The 24,713-nt window shown below is 43.3% G+C and overlaps 2 protein-coding genes across 13 annotated transcripts in view; one reads left to right on the top strand and one right to left on the bottom strand.

Annotated features, from left to right (window-relative positions):
* Positions 1-24,713, top strand: part of WIPF1 (WAS/WASL interacting protein family member 1) — a 124,648-nt gene that overhangs the window by 66,580 nt on the left and 33,355 nt on the right. Inside the window, exons 1-2 of one of the 6 annotated variants that reach the window (XM_060621759.3) lie at positions 15,547-15,847; positions 21,663-21,748. The exons of 2 other annotated variants lie outside the window; for them this stretch is intronic. The gene's annotated coding sequence lies outside the window, so the exon portion shown is untranslated. Of the gene's footprint in view, positions 1-4,509; positions 4,616-15,546; positions 15,848-21,662; positions 21,749-24,713 lie in introns of those variants that run through there. 3 more of the 6 variants (XM_060621761.3, XM_060621760.3, XM_060621756.3) reach the window with 3 other exon arrangements.
* The window catches only part of LOC144617155 (uncharacterized), a 131,624-nt gene that overhangs the window by 21,849 nt on the left and 85,062 nt on the right, over positions 1-24,713 (bottom strand). For 5 of the 7 annotated variants that reach the window (XR_014138053.1, XR_013557260.2, XR_013557267.2 and 2 more), the window contains one exon: positions 23,855-23,971. The exons of the other annotated variants lie outside the window; for them this stretch is intronic. The gene's annotated coding sequence lies outside the window, so the exon portion shown is untranslated. The remainder of the gene's footprint in view (positions 1-23,854; positions 23,972-24,713) is intronic. 7 annotated transcript variants of the gene reach the window in all.

A 24,713-nucleotide genomic window follows, 5' to 3' on the forward strand; every position in this document is an offset into this window, starting at 1 on the left:
ATGAAGCAGCACGAACCATGGAGACACTTAGCTCACTTAGTAATAGTCATGATAGCTGACACTGTTGAGTGTTTAGTATGCTCCAGGCACTTTCCCCCAGAGTGGCTGCCTTTCTCACTTAGGTGCATCAAACACCTTCTGAGTGGAACTGTAGGACATTGGCAAGGAGAGGGAGAGGGAACTGTAGGAAATGGGCAAGAGCCTTTGACTTGGGAAGACCCAGTGGAAAGGAGGCCAGAGGATGGCATGCCAGCCCAGGTCCTCGGGTGAATCATCAGGTACCGAACTGTGGTTACTTTGAATGATCTATGCTCAGAAGTGGTTTTGGTCACCAAGTTTTTAATCATTAAAGAAAAAAATTCTGAATTAGATTTCTAAGTGTTTATTTATTTTGAGAAAGAGAGAGAGAATGCAAGCAAGCAGGGGAGGGGCAGAGAGAGAGGGAGGGAGAGAATCGCAAGCAGGCTCCACATCATCAGTGCAGAGCCTGACGCGGGGCCCAAGCCCATGAACCGAGAGACCATGACCTGAGCCGAAACCGAGAGTCAGACGCTTTACCGACTGAGCCACCCAGGCGTCCCTCTAAATTAGATTTGACTTCTTCCGAAATATTTGTTTAATGGCTGGTGAAGACAGTGAAGATAAAGGAAGCTTTGGAGACTCATTGGGTCAGCCCACATCGCTCCTTAGTTCCTGGGAACTTTTGTCTTGTGAAGATGGAATTAGGTGACTCAGGGTCATAATGACTGTTTTCTGTACTCGGAGTTTAGAGCTTCGCACACGGATGCATGTGTGTAACAATAAGCAAGCATTCCTACTTCTGCCTTTGAGGTAGATGTGTCACAGTGAGATGGGCCCAGACTTCCTGCACCCTCCTCCCGACTTAAGATGGAGACATTTCTGGAAATGGTGAAAATTCTCACAGGCCACACAAAATTAGCCACTGTCGCCATCTCAGAAAATTCTTACGAAAGCGTGTATCTGTCGGCAATAGAGGCCGTCCTTAATTTATGAAATTTGCTTTATTGGTGTACAGAAAGGGTCACTGTTTACCCATCCAGTCCTTCAAAGGTTAGGACATTTTATTTTGTCTATGGAAAGTCATGGAACTTTTAAGTAATCTTTAGGTTCAAAAATGGAAGAAATAAGGGAAAGATTAAAACCTTGTGATTAAAAAAATCCAGATAACAGACAATTAATGGAGGAATATATGCTAATAATGGAGAAGACAAGAAATATATGAAACACTGCCAGCCTCACTAATAAAAGAAATGAAAATCAAAACTGTCCGTACATATAATTTTCATCTATCAAATTGGTAAAGATTTTTACAAGTGCTAATAATAGAACATGTTGAAAAGAAATGAAGGCACCCAAGGGGGGTGCCTGGGTGGCTCAGTGGGTTAAGCATCTGACTTCAGCTCAGGTCATGATCTCATGGTTTGTGGGTTTGAGCCCCGCTTTGGGCTCTGGGCTGACAGCTCAGAGCCTGGAGCCTGTTTCGGATTCTCGGTCTCCCTGTCTCTCTGGCCCTTCCCTGCTTGTGCTCTCTCTCTCTCTCTCTCTCTCAAAAATAAAATAAAAACATAAAAAAAATTTTTTTAAGAAAAGAAATGAAGTAGGTACTAATGGGAGAAGAAATGCTACCGCTGTGAGAAAACAGTTTAACAATATGTATCAAGATCATTAAAAGAGAAACCTTTGTATCTTCCATTCCAGTAATTGTACTGTAACACATGTATCCTGAGAAAATAATCTGAAATGACTACAAATATTTAGTCTGTTAACCTGGTAGGATTTGTAACAGCGAAATTGGATGCAATTTAAATGTTTAACAATGAAAATTAGCTACACAGGTAATAGACCACACATAAAATGAAATATTCAACTATTAAAATTGCATTAGGAGAATATTTAATAATATGAGCAAATGTGAAAAGAGGATGTAAAACTACATATATACAGTAGGATCCCATTTTATTATTTTTTTTATTTGAGAGAGAGAGAGAATGTGAATGGGAGAGAGGAGCTGAGGGAGAGAGAGAGAGAGAGAGAGAGAGAGAGAGAATCTCAAACAGGCTCATGCTCAGTATGGAGCCCAATCTGGAGCTCAATCCCATGAGCCTGAGATCATGACCTGAGCTGAAATCAAGGGTCAGATATTCGACCGATTGAGCCACTGAGGCACCCCAGTATGATCCCATTTTAGACACACACACACACACACACACACACACACACACACACACAGAGGAAAAAAAGACTGGAAGCAAATTCCAAAATGTTAACTGGTTTCTTTGAGTACTATGGGTCATTTAAAAATTTATTTATATTTTCTAAACATTTCCATGTATGAATTTTTAATAAGGAAAAAGATATATTAAGTGAAGGAAGGAAACTATAAAAGGTAAGAGAAACTTAAGGAAATTACCCCCCCAGACAGTGTGATTCTGCCATAGGATCTCACTACAGCCCTATATATTTTTTCTTTTTTTTTTTAATTTTAGAGAAAGAATGATGGGGTGGAGGAGGAGGAGAGAGAGAGAGAGAGAGAGAGAGAGAGAGAGAGTCAGTCTCAAGCAGGCTCCGCTCTAGGCTCAATCCCACAACCCTGAGATCATGACCCGACATCAATCAACTGAGCCATGCAGGTGCCTCTGTATTCTTTTGTCTCAACAAAACGCCCACTAATTCAACGTCATTTGGGTGAACAGCTCCTCTTTCTTTCAAAACAACATGTTTCTTCCTTCCATGTTGGTGAGATCATCTTATCGTGGGGAAGGGACAGAAGCCACTCAGGGTCCTGAGTGGGGAAATTGCAGGGCAGCCTAGCGGCAGCGGGTAGAGGCTGAGGCCGGAGTGCACCAGAGTAATGAAGCCCTCACCCCTCCATCATCTCTGAGGCCTTTCCTTTGAAGACTTGGAAATGAAGTCTGGTTAGTCACGCTATGAATTAAGTAGACGTTTGTGGGCTGGCCTGGCAGGATGCCATCAAGTATGATTGTATGGAAATGGTTCTCAAACCAAAATGCCTATCCCCACCTAAGGACTTCAGAGCGCTGTGCACTTAAATTGGAGTGTGCCTGAATTAGGCCTCCTTCAGGAGGTCAGCTTCGTGAGGCTACTCTGTGTAAGGTGAGCCGGGCTGAAACGAACACCTGGGCTGCACGATTCAGGGGATAAATTCGTTTTCCTTCCACCGTGTCATCAGCTCAGATACGAATGTGAACTCCACGTGCGTGGAGAGCTTTGTCTGTTTGATCGCTCTCGTGTCACCGGCAGCCCTTGTCACGTGATGGGTAGAAGGTCTCTGTTGGATGACTGCTGTGCATCGGAGCCCTAGCGATGGCCCTGCTCACCAGGTAGCCATGCAGGCAGGGACACACACGTAGTGTAAGCAGATAAAAGGATTGTAGAAAATATTTTTTATTTCTAGAAAGCAATTCCCTGTTTCGTGTCTCTCTTTTTGGCTGAGAAGACTGGCTGAGATGTTGCGTGTGGGGCCAGGTCAAGGGTAGGAAAGGCGGTGATGGCACAGGGTCAAGTTGGAGAAGCTAATCTGAAGGAAGACAGCCCCGGGGCTGGAGAGGGGCCGCGCTCAGCCTGGCAGGGGCTGTTGGCAGAAGTGGAGGTTATGCTAGCAGGCTGTTCTTGACCTTAGCCACAGTCCCCAGGCAGCTACTTATTTGCCTTGCCTAAAACACAACTGCCTCCTAGGAGCCAAGAGTAACAAGCAGCCTGGGCTCGGGGGGGGGTTGGCTGTTTGTTTTATTTTATTTTTTATTTTTTTAATGGTGGTCGGGATGAGGCAGGGAGAGGCCATGGAGATATTTTTTTTCTTTCTTAACTCTGCCCATTTATCTTCCTGAGGGTGTCCTACAAAAATATAAACCACATGTAGTTCTTATACCTCAAATCTTTGTGGTTTGTTATTCCCAAACTAGTCATTACTTATTTGTTTTTTCTTTCACTGAAAAATAATTGACGTGCAATCTTGTAACCGTTTCAGGTGCACTAGTCGATATTTAAATGTAGTTGTGGAGTTGCTTTTTACATAAACCGCCAACTGATCAATCATACTGTCAGAATGGTCCTGAAGCAGAATAAAATGGTCCAAGGCTGAGTTAAGCAGTTCCATGAGGCAGGAGAAGGAGTCATGTGGTCAGCACTGAGCAAAGGGAACGAAACAAAACAAAAGCAAAACGTGTGCACGCACACACCCCTTGCGATCATGCCCTTTCCTGATCCTATGGCCCCTGCACCCATATTTGGAGTTGAGAGAACTACGTGCATGCACTTGGTCCCATAGGAATCACTTTCCATTGTCTTTCCCGTGTCCTGGTAGGGTAGCCATCCCACCAGAGACAACCTGGACGTGTTTTCCCGACAGTCTGTTTTCCCAGGCATTTGGAGAATCCAGAGCAGCCAAATGGGAGGCAGAAAGTTCTTGGAGTAGCAGAATCCCCCCGGGAATCTGGGGTCACTGAAGTAGAATAAATTCTGTTTCAGCCAAGCCACTGAGAGAAGCAGAGTCAGCTAAGAAACAGGAGAAGGAAGCACCGTGCGTCTGTGACCTGTTTGGAAATAAGTGCACAATTCCCTCCCTGGACTGTAGGTGAGCGGCTGTGGTCCCCGTGGCCCCTTTCTCTCCCTCCTGGGCTAGATGAGCAGAACCATCAAACTGCATCCCTGACTATAAGCCCAGGAACAGTGGCCCTCAGCCTTGTCTGACTCTGCACCCACTCCACTATTTTCCAGTGCCGACTTCACGACCTTCAGTGAAACTGCATCAGTGAAATAATCTGACCTGACAGATAATTTCCTCCAAAATCTATATTATCTTTACCTGCAATTAAAACGAGAACTAGGGGCGCCTGGGTGGCTTAGTCAGTGAAGCGTCTGACTCTCAACTGCAGCTCAGTTGTCATCTCACGGTTTGTGAGTTCAGGCCCCGAGCGGGGCTTCATGCTGGTGCCGCAGTCAGTTTGGGATTCTCTCTCTGCCCCTCCCCCACTCGTTCTCTCCTCTCTCTCTCTCTCTCTCTCTCTTTCTCTCCTTTCTCTTTCAAAATACATAAACTTTATTTAAAAAGGAGAGAGAAATAAAAGGAACGTAATTTATTATTAAATAACTTCAATTTGTAAGGGATCGGATACAACTCATTAGCAAACAAAATGAAGTAATTGGCTGGGTGCTTACATCTCCACCTGTAACCACCGTCAGTGGGCAACTGCACCTTCACACTAACTTGGATAAGGGCTAGAGAACTACGTACCTCCAGGGGCAATGCCTTTGGGCACGTGATCTGCCAAGAGGGGTGAAGACCTGTTAGTAAAACTGAGCAAAACATAGTATTTCATTTATAGGATGGTTGTGTTACTGGAACATTCAGGGGCTAATACAACAGTGCCATAATTACTTTGAGTTTATATTTAACATGGAGCCAAGGTCTGGGATCAGATCACTAGAAACACTTTCTTTCCTACATCAGTCTCTAAGAGGACCTTTGAAAATCGTATGGGACAATTCTTCACTGAGTGGGACAGTCGGGGACACTGCAAATTGTCTAGCGTCTCCGGTCCCCAGGTGTGAAGTCCCCAAAGGCCCCCCACTATTTTGACACCCACAAATGCCTCCATTTCCTGACCACATGCAGAGTGGTTGGGCGTGCCTTTTCCAGGTAACAGCTGCACCAGCCAGGCCTGGCTTCTGTGCAGTCAGGGGTCCCAGGGGAAGTCTTGGGTCATGGAGCCCTTCCTGCAGTGTTCAGATGGGTGACGTCAGGCCCAAAGGTGCAGAGTTACATAGGCTCTTGTTTCCCGAGTACCCCGTGGAAGGCTCTCCTGTCCCCGTGGTTTCTGTCCTTCAGCTACAGACACTGGGTAACCATCTAGAGAAGTCTGAATGAGGAACAATATGGCTATTGTCCCACCCCAGAAATAATCGTAAAGGCCCCAGCCTGGGCTTTATGCTTAATGATTAGCAACCAAAAGGAACCCAGGGCTATCCATATGGCAGTAGATTCTCCCTATTGTGTATACAAGTGGATACACAGCAGGATGTGAAAATGGGGCTTTCCACTAGTTTTCCCCTTGGGTTGAAAGAAACTTCTCTCTATATTTCACATGGGTTTTCCCCTTGGGGGCCACTTGTATTGGATGTTGGTGACCAACTGGGAAATTTTTGCATCTTAATTAAATTACCTAAGACGAGACAGTGCTTTCAAAGGAAACCTGAACGGTCTTTCCACACATAAAAAGCATTTGTCCGTCAAAGACATAAAATCAGTGATGTTCCAATTTCAGCATTTGTTGTTGTTATTTGCTGAGTATAAAACTGTCAAACTGGGGGCGCCTGGGTGACTCAGTTGGTTGGGTGTCCAACTTTGGCCTAGGTCTTGATCTCGCCGTTCCCAGTTCAAGCCCCACATTCGGGGTCTGTGCTGATGGCTCAGAGCCTGGAGCCTGTTTCAGATTCTGTGTCTCCCTCTCTCTCTCTCTCTGCCGTTCCCTCCCCCCCCCCCAATAAATAAACATTAAAAAAAATTAAAGAATAAAAACGTCAAACTGTCAGTGTAGAGAAACAGGGCCTTCCGTTTTGTCCTCAGAACCTAATGTACTGGACAGCTGGTCTTTGGGGATAAAATACTGATTGGTTGAGTATGAATATATGAAACCATTATGGGAATGTTCTTTCTGGATGGTGCTGGGTCTCTTTCTTCCCACTCCGGATGTGGTTCTCCTTTTCTTCTTACCAAGGGAGTCACCTCGCCATTTTTTAACTTAAGTAAGAGGCTCTGTCATATCCCTGACACTGGCAAATAGCCCTGCTTGAGAAAGAGCTGTTACATGTGTTGGCAGGTCCCCACGTTGTCTTTGTAAATGTCTGTCCTGTGTCACCACATGACAGGAGAAGTAAGAGCCTTCCCAGGACCTTTGGGAGGAACAAATCCAGCACAAACCTACCCCACCCTGGTGCTTCCCGACCTACACCCAAACCTGTGGCAGCCTAACCCCAACCTTAGGTTCAATGAGGGATGAAACTAAACTTGGACTTGGACACTTTTATTTAATTTTTTAATGTTTTTATCTATTTATTAAAATGTATTTTTAATATGTATTTATTTTTGAGAGAGAGAGTGCACGTGAGCGGGGAAGGGGCAGAGAGAGAGGGAGACACAGAATCCGAAGCAGGCTCCAGGCTCTGACCTGTCAGCACAGAGTCCGACGAGGGGCTTGAACTCATGAACCCTGAGATCATGACCTGAGCCGAAGTTGAACACTTAACTGACTGAGCCACCCAGGCTCCCCTAATTTTTTTTTAATGTTTTAAAATTTATTTTTGAGACAGAACGCTCGAGCAGGGGAGGGACAGAGAAAGCAGAGGCTGGGGTGGGCGGGCGGGGGGCAGACAGAGGATCCAAAGCAGGCTCCACACTGGCAACAGCAAGTCCAATGTGGGGCTCATGATCTGAGCCGAAGTCTGACGGTCAACTGACTGAGGCACCCAGGTGCCCCTGGAGTTGGACGCTTTTAAAGTCCATTTACAACTATTTTTCAAGCCCCAGTGATATGCCAGATAGTGATCTAAAGCAGCTGGGGGGACAGCAGTGAACAAGGCAAACACTATGCTCCATAGGCTCCTTCTCTAGTTGGAAAAGCAGACCATGCACAGGCAACACAGAATGTGAACAGGTGAGGGGAGCAAGCCACAAAACCAGGAGAAAATGGTCCGAAATGCCCTAGGACAAGGGATGGGGGACGGGGTGGAGCAGTGGTCCAGGAAGCAGATCAGTGGGCGAGTGTCAGGTCCCCGTGGGCCTTGCTAGTCACTTCAGGGACTCTAGATTTTACCTGGTGAACAGTGGAAAGCCACGGAGGCTTTTGAGTCTGTGGATCTTTTCTGAGCCCCCACTTTGAAGGTATCATATGCAGTATATCTTGGCTGAGGATTCAAGTCCTGTGCTAGGATTGTCAGCGCTAAGAGTCTAGGAAGGAGAAGCCAACTGGGGTCTTTAATTCTTCTGGCCACAAGCCCGAGAAGTTTTAAGAGATGGCTCCAAGCAGGACAAACTCTTGTTAGCCCTGAATCTAGAGCCCGGGGCTGTGTCTGGGCAGCCCCGAGACTTCCCCAGGACTGACTTTGATTATGTGTGAAAGTGTCATCAGTGTATCCTACCGAGGAAAAGGAGGAGTAAAATAGGGGCTCCTTCCCACCAGGCTGCACCATCTAGAGCTGTGTTGTCCAGTATGGTAGTGGCTCTTGAGCATCTGAAATGTTGCCAGTGTAAAATATATATTTTTGAAGACTTAGTCAAAGAAAAGAATGCAAAATGCCTAGTTGATACTTTTTATTATGAGGACATGTTATAATGATATTTTTGAAATAGTGTGTTAAGTAAATTACTATTTTTTTAATGTTTATTTATTTTTTGAGAGAGAGAGAGAGAGAGAGAGAGAGAGAGAGAGAGAGAGACCGAGCACAAGAGGGGGAAGGGCAGAAAGAGAGGGAGACACAGAATCCAAAGCAGGTTCCAGACTCTGAGCTGTCATCAGAGGCTGACGTGGGGCTCAAACTCAGGAGCAGCGAGATCATCACCTGAGCCCAAGTCGGACACTCAACCTACTGAGCCACCCAGGCACCCCTAAATATATTATTATAATTTCCCATTTTAAACTCTTTATAACGTAGTTGGTAGAAAATATAGAGTTGCCTGTACGGCTCCAATATGGTGTGATACCCAGCGTACAATGGCGGCGGGGAGAACAGTAGAGGAATCTGGTGGTTAAATTCCCATTTGGGCAAGGAGAGAATGAGACATCAGTTGCCAGTCTCTAGAATATTTTATAACCCACCAGGCAAGTTCTCCCCATGCTGTCAGTGGGATGAGAACTTTGGCCAGCCAGTGGCTTACCCTGCTTCTGCTCTCTGCGAGGATCTTCCGTTTCTGCCGTCTTCCAGAGCCATCTCAAAGAGCAGGCCTCCCCCTATTCCTCAACCCACCTATTGTCATCAGGAATCTAGGGATTGCCTTAGGGTTTGAGCAATCATAATATGTTTTTTTGTTTTTAAATTTATTTATTTATTTTGAGAGAGAGAGAAAGTGAGAGCAGGGGAGGGGTGGAGAGAGGGAGAATCTCAAGCAGGCTCCTCCCTGCTCAAACTCATGAAACTGTGAGATCATGACCTGTGCTGAAATCAAGAGTTGGTTGCTCAGCTGACTGAGCCACCCAGGTACCCCAATCATAATCTGTTTTTAACTAGTTTTGGACTTTATCCTCTAGTGTAGTGCCCTTAAAAATTTGGTAGGTGTCTCCAATCCCTGAACTCCATGTAACCAAAACTCAAGATTGTGTTGAGTCATAGTCTTTGTTTTCGTTTTTGTTTTTAGTATTTATTTACTTATTTATTTTGAGAGAGAGAAAATGCTCACATGTGCATACACAAGCTAGGGAAGGGCACAGAGAAGGAGAGAGAGCATCCCCAGCAGGCTCAGCACAGAGCCCAACCCAGGGCTCGATTTCACAACCAGGAGATCATGACCTGAGCTGGAATCAAGAGTGGGACACTTAACTAACTAAGCCACCCAGGGGCCACAAGTCATAGTCTTTAAATGTGGGACCAAGTCTGGGCACTTCTGTCTCCCACCAAATGAACCATCCTCCACTCTCCAACTTTGTGGCCTCAATCTTAGTCTCTGATTAGGTACAATTTGAAACAATGGCCTGAGCTGGTAGAACCATTCATAATTTACTCCTCGCTCTTGAAATGGATCCCAGTGTATCACAAAGAAAGTAACTGGCCGTATGTTCAGATGAGAGGACCTAACAGAATGTCTTTGGAGGGACACTGGGGTATCGGGCTTCTGTGCTCCAGATAGGGTTCTTACCTTTCGACCCTACTTTATCCAGTGTTAGCATAGCATAGACATTTTGAGTTTTCCAAACCACAAGGTTCCAGATTATTTGACCCTCAACCATCTTCGTTACAGATCACAGGCAAAAAAAAGGCCTCTAACAGAGAGTTGTATTTTTTGCCTCTCTGTGCCTTCAGTAAGCTTCAGCCTAAATTATCTCTCTTCTATGGTTCTTACTGAAGACTGCAAGAAACAGCCCACACATGCCAACATTCTACATGTTTCCTCCAGATCCTCTAGTGGTGCACCATCAGTAGGCTCATGGACGTATTAGGCCAAGGATTCAACAGGTGGCAGTGGTGGTGTTTGCCATCACATACAAGGACGCCAACTAGCCCAGGAGAGCCTGCACTAGCCTGCACCTGACCTTAAATCGGTACCCGCGCATTTTAGGGTTAGCCACATGCAACACTCGCTTCTAGTACCGATTTCCGCATCCCAAGAGTGTTTGTATTGCCAGTGATAGAAAACCTGACTGTCCTATCTCAAACAAAATAGAGAATTTGTTAGTATAAAATAAAAGCCCAGAAACAGGGCTAACCTGTGGTACAGATGTATTCAACCAACAGGATCAGTAGCTGATTTTCCCCCACCCCCAGTTCCCCACTCGTTGGTTTCACTTTCAGACCTCATGTCGTCAAAGGATGAGTGTGGCTGTTCCAGCCCCCGTATCCTCACAGATCCAACTCCAGCCCATCCAGCCGAAATGGCCTCGCCTCAGACCACAAGCTCCCTTGGTTTTAATGAGTTCACTGGCCGTCACTAAAAAAGCATGTGGGGCCAACTGAATGCAAGGCTCTGATTAGCTGACCCTGAATCACATGCTCTTCCTGTCTCTGCAGTGGGAGCACACGCCTCAGACCCACAGCTCTGAGAGTGAGGGAGAGAGGGGTCTCCAAACAAAAATTGAAGGGCATCAGTATAAGTAGGATGAATGAATGCCAAACTGCCAAAATGTATGGAAATATATTGCAAATTTGCCCCCAGTAAGATTACACTAATTTATATTGATAGGGTGTAGAATGGTACAAAACTTGTTTTTAATTTCCCTGTATTTCTGAGATTATTTTTACATGATCAGACCTCTGGGGTGCCTGAGTGGCTCAGGTGGTTAAGCGTCCGATTCTTGATTTTGGCTCAGGCCATGATCTCACAGTTCATGGGTTTGAGCCCCGCATCAGGCTCTGCGCTGACAGCATGGAGCCTGCTTGGGATTCTCTCTCCCTCTTTCTCTGCCCCTCCCCATTCACACACACTCTCTTTTTCAAAATAAATAAATAAACTTAAAAAAATAAATTTGATCAAACCTGTGTAACTGTACTCATTATTTTGGGGGAAGAGGGAAATTTCTTTGTTTCTGCTGTTTTAAATCATGTAATTCTCATATTTTAACATTTTGAAAGTAGATTTCCTCACACAATAAATGCGCACGTTTAATCTGGCATGGTTTCTCTTTTCCCCTAACAAGCTATAAGGGAGGGCATGTTGCTATTGAGGAAGGTGTTTGAGAATTGAGGAACCAGTATTCTAAAACATCTTTCTACTATCAGGGCAAAAACTATACTATAACAGGTAGTCATGGAAACACGACTTGGAAAACCAGAATTATAAGCAAACAAGGCTTCTCATGTCTTATACATGTTGCTGTTCCCCTGATTCATTCTGTGTTGATTTGGGGTTGCCACGGGAGGGTCGTGGGCTGTGGTCCTTTACTGCTTTTCCCAGACTGGTAAAAACTGTGCTGTTGTTTTATAATCTTCTGTCTGTTTGTGGTGGTGTTTTTTTTTTTTTTCCCTGTACATTAATATGGAGGATTCTTTACCTGATTGGTTCAAGAGCTTATTGATTTTGTTTTACTCTACCGTTAAGCTCAGTTGGTCTGTGTTTTGAATGGGGGTGAAATACACATTTAAAATTCTCAGGGCGCCTGGGAGGCTGGGTTGGTTCAGTGTCCCACTTCGGCTCAGGTCATGATCCCGTGGTTCGTGAGTTCGAGCCCTGCATGGGGCTGTGTGCTGACAGCACGCAGATTCTGTCTCGTCTCTCTGCCCCTCCCCTGCTCACGCTCTATCTCTTTCTCTCTCAAATATAAAACAAAACATAAAAAAAAAAAAATTTTTTTTAATTCTCTTTGAAGTCCAGAACTATGATTGTCTTTCTTTGCTGTGGATTTTTAATCCATTTACCTTTGGCCTTGGATTATAATAATGGCCCCGACAGCAACACAAATCATACCCTCCCTCACCTTCTTCCCTCCATACCACAGCCTTCTCCCTACAACTTTTCTTTCTGCTGTCTCCTTATGCTTATAGAAAGGAAGTAAGTGAAATCCTCCTTCAGAACCTAAAATGAAGCTTACGGTGGTAATGACACTGGACTGCAGAGCAGGAGACCAGGCTGTGGCTCCTGCTCTGCTGCTGCCAGCTGTGTGATACGAGCAGGTCGCTTAGCCTCCCTGGACCCCCATTTCCTCATCTGTAAGTGACAGTGAGAACTTCGATCTCTGCAGTCTCATGCGGTCTTAAATTTCCTTCTTTCAAGAAGCTGATACCCATCTGAGACCGCTCACTGAGGAGGAAGGGCAGGAAGCACCTTCACATCCCACACTTGTGTGTCATCATTGCAGTGTGGCCTTCAAGTCTCCTGTAGCCCTCGATGCAGCTGGAACTCTCCCCAGTCCACCACACAACCTCTCCCTGATCTTTTCTGGCCTCATTTCCTTTATCTTATTTCTTCCTCTCCCTTTCTGATCGGATTGTTTACTTTTGACTTTTTAAGCCCATTTTTCTCTCCCTACTGCCCAATTACATAAGCTACCTGCACTGCATCCACTGGTGGGCTAACAGGCTTTGCTGAAGATCTGTGGCATCCTTCCTCTGGAAAAGTTCCCGTTACATGTCCTTTTTTTTTTTTTTTTTTTTTTTTTTTGAGACAGAGAGAAAGAGACAGCGCATGAGCACGTGCGTGGGCATGCCTGTATGCACAAGCAGGGGAGGGGCAGAGGGAGAAAGAAAAAGAATCGCAAGCAGGCTCCACGCCCAACGTGGAGACCAACACAGGGCTCAGTCCTACTACCCTGGGATCATGACCTGAGCCAAAGTCAAAAGCTGGACACTCAACCGACCGAGCCACCCTAGAAAGTTCCCTTTTAACTTGAACTTTCCCAAGAAGAGGGTGCAAGTCTCGTCTTGGCATTTCTCACTCACTATTTGAGAGGAAACAATCTGAAGCTCTTAAGGGAATGTTATATTATGGAAGAATTTTTAGGAGATATTGATATTTTTTTTCACTCAACACATTTACTGAGCACCTACCAAGTGTCAGAGGCTGTTGTAGATGCTGAGGTGACCATAGGAAAGAAGGTCCCCGTCCTCATGGAGTTTGAATTCTAGTGGGGACGCACAAGTACATAAACCATTAAATAAAAGAATGTCAAGTGGGGACATGTGCTGTGCATAAAAGAAAATAGGCACAGAGATGGGGCATGAGGAGGAGGATTTTTGCTGACAACTGAAGAATGAGAAGGAACCAGGAGATGAGTGTAGGAGGGGGGAGAGGAGGGCTTACAAGTGTAAGGCCCCAAGATGCAAATGAGCTTAATGTGTTTAAGGAACAGAAAGAACTGGAAGGTAAATTAGCAAGAAGGGCTGTTACTTGAGAGGAGGTCAGAGGGCTAGGGCAGGGCCAGATATTGTGGGGTTTTATGGGCCCAGGGAAAGAATCTGGACTTTCTAGGTGAAATGGGAAACCATTGCAGGATTTTAAGCAGGGGAGGAACATTATCTGATTTATGTCCTAGGGTACCTAATAGATACCTCATAAATGTGTCCAAAGTTGACTGTATTTATAAGTTTTCATTAAAGATGAAGACAGACCTGAAATCTAGACACCTACTCCCTTGTGCGTCTTGGGGGCTGAAGCCTTCTAAGTGATTCTCCCTAACAACTGAACCATCCCTGACGGATGGGAATGGACGGGACTGCCTGTGTACTGAGCAGTTGTGGGTGTATCTGTGTGCGTGTGTGTATTTGCGATGCCTTACTTAGAGACCTTCAAAATAATTCTGAAAATACAGAGAGAAATCATCACAATCCCCATGTTCCCTTTTTAGACCTAGTTAGACTATACTTAGACTTCCCTAAGGTTCACTCAAGCATTTACTTGGTAGCTGACCACGTTTTCTATTTTCCTGAGGTTAGTGGAGAGGGAAGGAGATGCCAGCAGCAGGCCTCCACGTCTGTCTGGTGCCCCATACCTGCATGTATTTATTCCCATACTGCATGTCCCCTGGACTCTAGATCCTATATTAGGCAAGACCGATGCACTCCTGCCTTTAGATGACTCCAGGCAAAGTGGAGGACTCTCCATTACTAATCCTTGAGTGCTCTACTTCCAGGAATTTTGCCACGGCCCAGCGTCATAAAACTCTACTCATACAGCTAGATTCATATCACAAAGAATTTAGAGTCTGAAAGAGCCTTAGACATCAACTATCCCAGTACTCCTCAGTAGGAGCACTGTCAGTATCTTGGGTAAGACCATCCAAAGCATCATAGGAAATTCCACATTCTGGGTTCTACCCAAGAATCCCACAGGGCTCCCCATTCCAACCCACTGCTTCTCACCCCCGACTAAAAATGAATCCACACATTTCCACCCGCCTCCTGAATTGAGAACCACTGGTCTACCCAGTCCTGTCATTTTACAGGGAAGGGAATATTAGGCAACTTGTGGTCTTTTCATGCCTTTTCCTTCTGAACCCAGCAGAATCAGGATCCAAAGTTCTAATTTTACAATGAAGTTAGTTTCTGAAATATGCCTCTGTTTTTCATTCTTTCTACAGATATGTTTTTGTTTTCAAAGTTTTTCTTCTCAGAGTTACATGCTATGTGTTGCAAATATAAGTCTGAACCTTTCAGATGGATCAAGCAAGAATTATGAGCATTTTCAGATTATTTATACATAACTCAAGATTTTGGCATAGTATTTTCTACATGTGGCCCATTGCCTATCCACTTCTTAGAGACCTTTAATAACGAGAAATCTGCCTTTCCTCATTCTGCACTCATTATCTCTGCTTTCGTCAAGCATCTTCTGGGAGAGTTATTGTTATCCCATTAAGTATGAAGGGCAGAAACAAAACATTTTTGAACAGAAAGCTCTGGATCTTCATATGACTTGAGCTGAGTATCATTTATCCTGTCTTGGGCACCAGAATCACATTTTAGAACTCATTTGCCTTCATACACCTGACCAACTCTCTTCACCTGCATCTCTGACTTTCTCTCTACACACTTGAATGCTCTGTAGATGAGGAAGAATCACTTACCCTAATCATTGGTGTAGCTGAGAGCTTCTAGTGCTTGGGTGACTCTTTTCCTTAATACTAAATGGTAGAGTCAATGAAAGTAATACCAAACGATATAGTCCTTGAGAGTAATACTTTCAAGCGGCATTTTCCTGAAGGAATCTCAGGCTCTGTGAACAATTATAATTGTGCAGGTGTCCAGAATAACATTGGCCTGCCAACTGGATGGACATCCTGATCTCTTGTGACTGTACCAAACAGATTTGTTATACCTTGTGGAAAGAGAAACACTTAATTTTTTAATTTAGCGTTGTTGTTTTTTTTCCTTGCTTGCTTCTTAAGTAAAACCAATCTAGTTTCTTTTTCTGAAGCAAAGGAGGAAGGAACAAACAACAAATTAATCAGACAGGAAGCGAATAACCACAGAAAGACGTCTGCCTCTGACTCAGTATGTCACATTTAACAAGAGGCCAGAACTTGTCCAAAATGGCTGTTTAAAAACGACCCCACACTTGCGTTAGAAGATGATGCCTTTTTCAGGGACTATTTTCTCTCTGGGCTCACATCTTGCTTGTCTGTCTACCTGTGTCCCCGATCATGCCTTCCCACGGTATCCTCTAACGGTAAGAAAAATTATATTCAAACTAAATGTATTTCCTTTATCAGCTAGAGGGAAGAACTAAATGGCTTTTAGTGGGCTGTAGTATGTTGGGATAGTTTGATTTCTCAGTAGAAGACCACGTAATCGATTCCTGTTGCACAGAATGCTAGTTTCAACACTATTGTGACTGTGGGCAATTTGTAACTTGTGTTTTGTGCCAAAAAATAAGCGAGATTTTCAGTAGAATTATTCCTGACCCCTGGACAAGTTTGAATCTACAAGAATTTTTTTTTTTTCCATTTAAAATAAGGGTTGATGTCTGTAAGTATATCCTTTCGGTGTATGGTACAGTTGTCCACACGCTGCTTTTGAGTGATCGCTTTGGCAAGCAGCAGTTAGGTGCTTTTAACGTAAAGGGAGTCATTGGAAACTTCAAAGGAAAGTACCATGGAACTAAGCTGTTGCCATTCTATTGCTACAGATATGTCACTTAAGTTCAAATCCCAAATTAAACCATTTCAAAGAGGAGTATTTTAGGAAAAAGACAGTCTGTCTTTAGAACCTTTCTATTTAACACCTTAAATACTGCTAACCAAATTTTGTAGCATTCATTATAACTATTTACAGTTAATATGATTAACACTTTGTCATAAAATACTGTAATTTAAAATTTTCAAGCAATGTACCTAGAGACCTATAGAACAGGATTAAGGAAACTTTGTATAAAAAAAACATTTTCCCCCCTGTGGGGCACATATGAAAAAGTGACCTGACATATTCCTTTTTCCCCATGGAGAAACATAAAATAAAGCTTGAAAATATTAAGAGGGTCCATACAACTTTAGTTGGACAATAAGGACAGGTTCTTTTAAATAATTTAATGGTATAAGTAATGTGTGCAGTAGAAAATGGAGAAGTGGTAAAATGGAGAAAAGGTTCAGGAAGATTGTGATTAAGAAAAGTAGGGGGCGCCTGGGTGGCGCAGTCGGTTAAGCGTCCGACTTCAGCCAGGTCACGATCTCGCGGTCTGTGAGTTCGAGCCCCGCGTCAGGCTCTGGGCTGATGGCTCGGAGCCTGGAGCCTGTTTCCGATTCTGTGTCTCCCTCTCTCTCTGCCCCTCCCCTGTTCATGCTCTGTCTCTCTCTGTCCCAAAAATAAATAAAAAACGTTGAAAAAAAAAAAATTAAAAAAAAAAAAAAAAAAAAAAAGAAAAGTAGAACAGGGGGTGCCTGGGTAGCTCAGTCGGCTGAGCGTCCAGCTTCGGCTCAGGTCATGATCTCACCATTTGTGAGTTCGAGCCCCACGTCGGCTCTGTGCTGACAGCTCAGAGCCTGGAGCCTGCTTCAGATTCTGTGTCCCCCTCTCTCTCCACCCCACTCCTGCTTGTGCTCTGTCTCTCTCTGTCTTTCAAAAATAAATAAACATAAAGAAAAAATTAAAAAGGAAAAAAGAAAAGTAGAACAGCTTGGTACACAGAATGACAGATAAGTGAAAAGGCAAGAGAAAGAAGAAGACAGGATAGTGAGAGAGGGAGGCGAGAGGCTGGAAAGGCTGGTCAGTCAGTGTGGAAGCCACGTCCTTCCAATTCATTTGGCTTGTGGGTCTTAAGTGTTACCCATTAACTTCATAAAGTTATGCTGCTTCTGAACTGGCACGTCATCTAGTCAAAACCCTTCCTTTTGTAGTCTAAAGAGGTTTAAATGATTTCTCTAGAATCCCAATCAGGCTTTTTGCTGTTCTTTGAAAAGTTCATACATGAGTTCATTGTTCACAGCTCTTTAATTACTCTAATATTTAAACTTTTAAGGATCATACAGACACCGGATAAAGTGCAGTGTTCCGAGAACTGTCCATGATAAAAAGGATTCCCTGGGGTCCAGCAGCAATCTCACCCTGCTCATTGATGAAATCAGATTCTAGATCTGGCCCATAGGCTGGAAGTTGTCCAATCTATGCTAAAATGTAAGAGGAAGTGAGCTCCCTAATTTCTGGAGCTTTCAAGTTTTATGCCCTTTGGAAGTCTGCTTAACATTTCATGAACATGTCATTTTACTTTGTAAGTTTCTGGCTGTTTAAATTGTGAAACATTTCGCTTTTGTTTAATTAAATTGCCATACATTTATGTCTTGTTGAAAAGAGCATTTCTCTTGAACTATCATAAATACCTCTGTCTGTATTTTGCAACCCTCACTCCTAAAAATTAAAACTGAAAAAAATACTAGAATAAGGAATGCCTTAATTAGTATGCTTTTTCTGAGAAATTTAAAATGCACTCTATACACATCTCCCTTCACCATTCATTTGTAATATGGAGGTTTGCATGGATATGGACATGTGGGCTAAGGTTTCAATCAACTCCTGGTTTCTTTCTTATGGTTAAATAGAGTGGGGAGACAGTAGCATTTATTGAGCACTTGCTACATGTTAGGCTTTTTTACTTCTTTTATTTTTAACAAAATAGTGACTATTGTTACGCATTTGCCTTATTTCACTCTTGAATAAAATGGATCTAGTCTAAACTGGATTTAGACTATGCAATTTGCCCAAGGCCACCTAACAACTAAATGTGAAGTTTTCTATAATTTCAAGAGCTTCTTTCATAAATGCAGTGTAGAGGCCATTAGGTGCCCTCTTGCAGTTGTAAGACTCTGAGATTACAAATGCTTTGTTTTAAATGTCACAGCAACAGGGGCACCTGGGTAGCTCAGTCGGTTGAGTGTCTGACTCCTGATATTGGCTCAAGTCATGACCTCCTGGTTCATGGGTTCGAGCCTCACATCGGGCTCATGGGTCATGCATTCCAGCCCCACATAGCTTCAGATATCTGTCTCCCTCTCTCTGCCCCTCTCCCACTCACGCATGCTCGCTTCTCTGTCTCTCTCTCTCTCTCTCAAAAATAAACAAACATTTAAAAAAAGGTTTAAAGGGGACACCTGGGTGGCTTAGTCGGTTAAGCGTCCGTCTCTTGGTTTTGACTCAGGTCATGATCTCACTTTGCACTGACAGTGCAGAGCCTGCTTGAGATTCTCTCTCCCTCTCTCTCTGCCCCTCCCCCACTCGTGCTCTCTGTCTCTTAAATAAATAAGCTTAAAAAAAAAAATAGTAAAATAAAGTGAATAACCATAAGGAAGACATTTTCCTTCCTAGGTCTTTTGGCCTTTTTAGAAGTAAATTTGGTGATACTTTTGCTTGTATTGTAAGACTACACTTTCAGTGATAACATGAATAAAATATATTGAGTGTGTTGACATATATGCTGGGGGTAAGGGCGCATGGGTAGATCTTAATCCTCCAGTGAAACTAAATATGCTGGAAGATTTAGGAAAACTCTGGCTTTAAAATTTGATCCCCTTAAAGAGAAAACTTAGAAGAGACGGGAAGTAGTGGGAAGAAACTCGATACCTTTTAGTTATGTGGATAAGGCAGAGAAAGGCTTCCTTTCCCTTTCCCACAGCTAAACCATGACAGGTGGAACGTTCAACTTATCTTCATTTTCTCACTTTTAAAAGAGCTTGGATGTCTATAAATTTGCATTCATTTTTAAATGAAGCATGTATGACAGTGGATTTAAAAAATTATTTGACTTCATAGCAACCTTTATCTCCCTACCAGTTACTCTTACAGTGAAACTGTGAATTTGTGTGCTACTGATCATAATGACATCGTAGATGTTTCAAAACGTCTTCTCTGAAAAATGCCTTTCCCACTCCCCCCTCCAAAATTAACTGTTTATCTAAAAGAACTCTAAAGGAAGTATTTCTGAACTAGCCAAGGACGCTCTAAATACAGCAAGACACAAACCCTTACCATTGAGAAGACAACCCATATGCAGAATTCACTTATCGTCTTAAATGATGATCAAGAAAAGAGCAAGTACATTTTGAGAAATGACGGGTTCCGTGTACAGACAACGTGTGGTCCAGCTGGGATTGCAAATAACAGAGACCACTAACTAGATGATGCTGCTGCTTTGCTTAAAGCTCCTTTCTTTCCTCTACCTTTTGCTTCCTCTTAAGTTGAACAGTCTTTTGTTTTTCCTCTTTGTGTTAATTGCCTCATTGCCTACAGCCCTCTGAGCCTGGGCCTGCTGGAGGGTGGGGGTGGGGTGGAGCACAGAGATGTTGCGCTGTGACTCGTATCAGAAAATAGAAACTACAGGCAACTGCAGCTGTGAAAAGATTGTGCTGAAGAAACAGGATGGCTGTGGTTTGCTGTGAGCATCAATTTTCCTGTTGAGCATTTTTACAGGAAGTTGAAGAACAAAGCCAACTTCATCTTAATTAGTTCTAATGGTCTTCACATCTTAAGCACATCCAACTAAGTTTGCATCATGCAAGAGTCTCTAAAGAATAGAATCCATAATAATTATGATAGGCATCCCCAAACTATGGGCTTTTTAAAATTCAGGATTTTAGTAGCAATTTGAGTTGGCTAAATGATTTTATTTCTACAGTGTAACTTGGAGTGGATTCATTGCCTTTATAATGAATGCTTTTACAATAACTTTTTATGGTTGTAATAACTCAATATGAATTTAAGAGCCTTTTCTTATTAAAACACTGTTGAGTTATATATATTATAACTTAATATTTATTGGTCAAACAAATGTGCATCTGTGTATATAGAGACAGAGGGGGAAGGGGCATTATGTGTGTGTTCACAAGCTGGACGGACCTACATGAAAATGTTTAGAATATCTATAAATTATCTGCCTTATTATTAACCCCAACGCTTTTTCACCTATAATTTAATGATTATTATTTTTTAATTTTATTTATTTTGAGAGAGAGAAATACAGAGCATGTGAGCCAGGGAGGGGAAGAGAGAGGGAGAGAAATTCCCAAGGAGGCTCTGCACTGTCAGTGCAGAGCCCGATGCAGGGCTCGGACTCAGGAAGTATGAGATCATGACCTGAGCCGAAACCAAGAGTTGGACACTCAACCGACTGAGCCACCCAAGCTCCCCACCTAAAATTTAGTTTTTATCGAACGCTTCTTTCAGTGGTTAAATACAACTGTCATGTTTTATTTTCATCTTTGTGTTGTCACTCTTGAAACTAAAACAGCCGATTGGGTTTATTTGGGAAGAACTGCAGTTGGGCACATGCAAGCTATGGCAAAATCATAGGCAAACCGTGAGATCAAAGGAGAGGAAGGTTACTTTACAGAGAAAAAGGAGGAAGTTGGAAGGGGCTGCTTTGATCGAAAGCCCACTGGAGGAAAGTCACAGTTCAGGTGGTGGCAGTTTTTCATTGGCTGGGCAAGAAGAAAATCTTCCTTCTGCCTGCTGGGGTAGTAAAGCAGGCTTCTTCCTATTGAAAAACGCTTCTTCCTGTTGGGGTCTGCAACTGAGGACATGTCAGTAGGGTCTGAGAGCTCCCTTTTCTGGCCTCCTGATTCCCTTTTATTTTTTTTATTTTGTTGGTTTATTTATTTATTTATTTATTTATTTATTAGTTTTTTTAAAGTAGGCTCCACACCCAGGGCGGAGCCCAACATGGGACTTGAACTCACGACCCTGAGATTAAGACCTGAGCTGAGATGGAGTCAGACACTTAACTGACTGAGCCACCCAGGTGCCCCTGACTCCATTTTAAAAGAGGTTTCCATTATTTGATTCCACATTTCCCCCCTTTTGATCAAGATCTTTCCTTAAAAGTATCGCTGATCAAGAGTTGCCTCGTCCATATCCCTCACTGCCAGGAAGGAGCTTTCCTGGGTGTTGTGTCCCATATCAGAAGGGAAGTGCATAGCAGTTGGAAACCATTTAAATCCACATTTGAGTAACAAGGAAGGTTAAGAGGGAGAACTCACAGGCATTTCCTGTCTCTTGTCAAGGTTGTACACATCGGAGACCATCTTGCAACACTGGGTTAGCATCACCTTCTTGCATATCGTTACTACAAAGTTTTGACAGGCATCAGGTACGAAACTTAAAAATAATTATACAAAACACAAAAACGTGACAATTCCAAATTGTATGATTCTGCACGCTGACCCTGGGCCTGAAGGTAGCCAACAATCAAAGGAACATGGAGAATTAGACAAAGCTCATGGTAGCCAATGTGCTTGTTTCCTAATTTTGTGCAACTGGGTTTCTACTTGCCCAGAGGAGTTCATCCATGTGCGGTAGGTGGTGTTTGCTATCACACAAATACCTCCTTGCTCAGCAGGTAGGTCATCGAAAGCTATGTGATTATCCAAAACTACCTTAGCCAGCAATTTACGTGATCATTGTTGGGCTGACCCTGCTTTGACTATGGAACCTGGCAGCTCTCCTGACTTTAGGGAGAGATGTCTCATCAAGCATTCATTAGCACTTACTCGACCAAAGGGTGAAGACTGTCTCTATGGAGACAAATCCAAGTCATTCATGCCTCTTAGAAGTTCTCATTTTTTAAAAAAAATTTTTGAAGTTTATTTATTTATTTTGAGAGAGAGACAGAAGAGAGTGAACAGGGGAGGGGACAGAGAGAGAGGGGGAGAGAGAATCCCCAGCAGGCTCCACACTGTCAGCATCAAGCCCCATGCAGGGCTTGAACTCACAAACCGTGAGATCTTGACCTAAGCCAAAACCAAGAGTCGGATGCTTAACCAACTGAGCCACCCAGGTGCCCCTAGAAGTTCTCATTTAATGAGCCATGAAGGTTGAGGGAGGTGGACCATTGGGAAGCTGCTCTTTTGTTATGAGGAGAAAAGAGAGTGGTGAATACAGCCAGGACTGCACATAGGGCTCCCTCATAAGGATTAGCATTTATGAACTCATTCGTCAGTGTGCAGGCATTAGCAACCAAGACTCAAATACCATGTTATCATGTATTGAAAGTCTTCCTAAACATATGGGTATGACAGCCAGCTTACAAATGGTCTGACTTACACTGGCTGTCCGCAGTGTCTTTCTCATATATATGTGTGTGTGTGTGTGTGTGTGTGTAGATATATATATATATATCTACACACACATATATATGTGTGTAGATATATATATATGTATATATATAGTAAAACCTTGGTTTGCAAGCATAATTAGTTCTGGAAACATGCTTGTAATCCAAAGCACTTGTATATCAAAGCGAATTTCCCCATAAGAAATTATGGAAACTCACATGATTCATTTCACAATCCAAAAATATTCATATAAAAATGATTACAGTACTGTAATATAATACAAAATGATAAAGAAAATATAAAATATAAATAAAAATAAACAAATTAACCTGCACTTAACCTTGAAAACCTTCCTGGCTGGTGTGAGGGAGTCCAGAGGAGGGTTATTGTGTAGGACCATTTTCACTATCACTAACAGAATCACTGCTATCTGTTGGCTCAATGGAATCTTTTTCTGCATGGGGGCCATTGTAGATGCTCCCTCAGATGTTAACTACAGTATCGTATTAACAAACTCTTGTCACATACTGTATTTAATGTAACTGGCAATAAGACAGCAGAGGAAAGGGTGTGTGTCTACAGGCAGCCTGACCTAGAATGAAGCAAAGCTTTCCTAAGCTTACTTTTGTATGGAAAAGCAAAGGACTGTCCATAGGTGCTTTGAGGTGACAAAAAATACACGAGTGCCATTTGTGGGCACCTTCCAGCGTTCTGAAAAATCACTGATTTCTGCCAAACACCGCGGCCTGAGACCAAGTGTCTGAGCATGGGAGACCGCCACCCACAATCCCACAATGAGAGAAAGAGAGAGAGAGAGAGAGAAAAGAACCATTGGCTCAGTTGTGATCATGTGACATTCGGCATCACGTACTACTCGTATTGCAAGACATCACTCGTTTGTCAAGTTAAAATTTCTTAGAAATGTTTGCTTGTCTTGCAGAACACTCACAGAATAAGTTACTCACAATCGAAGGTTTTACTGTACATATATATACGAGAGAGCTCATTTCTCCAACCAAAGATTGGGTTAGATTGAGGCAGGGAGCAGTGGTGTATGGATATAATAATCTAACCTTATGAAAGGGACCTGAGGAACAGTTTAGGCATGCAGTGGCATTTGGGATTCCAGCAAAATTACTTACAGGATAAGCTAAGGAGTCACGCTGTCCTGGCAGATAGAAGGTTCTGGTGACAAATCCAACAACCAGAGGAGTTTCCCCCTTTTGTAATGGATTGGGAAATGTAGATAAGAACATTATCTGTCCAAGGAAGAAAGGGAGAAGACAGAGTAAGAAGCAACAATGAGAAAAGGACCTACAGGCCTGGTCCAGCCATCTTGAGAAAGCTGTTGTCAGTTCCCATGCCTCAAAATCTTAGTCCGACCAATTGGTGTGCAGCTCCAGTCAGGGTTTGGTGCCTTTAGATGTGACATGAGAATCTAGGGGTCTATTCCTTGAAGTTTGGTGACACAGGGTTGGTTAAACAGTACTTAGTAGGGGCTCTTCGAGTGAGGTTGGAGACACTTTTGGAGGTGTCTTTTCTAATAGATGAAATCTCCAGGTTGTAAGGTGTGATGTTTAAGGTCTTCACCTCCTGGGAGCATGCAGTGAAAAAAAACATTGTTCTATTAAAACATGGTCCTTTTCAATAGAAGCAAGTAAGCCTTTACAGTATTGGAGTGTATCTCCTTTTATCAGCTGTCAAAAGACATGGGAGCCAGATGCATCAGGCACCCTGTGACATTCTCAGAGGATGAGAGCTTATGAGTCTCAAAAGGTTGGATCTGAGATCTAGAAGGACCAACAGCAATGCTTTTGGCCAGGTTATTTGAAAGGTCTCTACAAATTTTGCCGATCGAGTCTTACTAATGCTGTTAGTGCGTTGGACTAGCCCTGAGGATTGACGGTATTTGGCACCACGGAAGAACTACAGAACCGGGCACACAGCACAGACCTGTTGAAGCACTCGATGAGTGAAGTGAGTTCCTGGGTCACTGTGAGC

Source organism: Panthera onca, chromosome C1 (genome assembly GCF_046562875.1).
Source record: "Panthera onca isolate mPanOnc1 chromosome C1, mPanOnc1 haplotype 2, whole genome shotgun sequence".
Taxonomy (NCBI): domain Eukaryota; kingdom Metazoa; phylum Chordata; class Mammalia; order Carnivora; family Felidae; genus Panthera; species Panthera onca.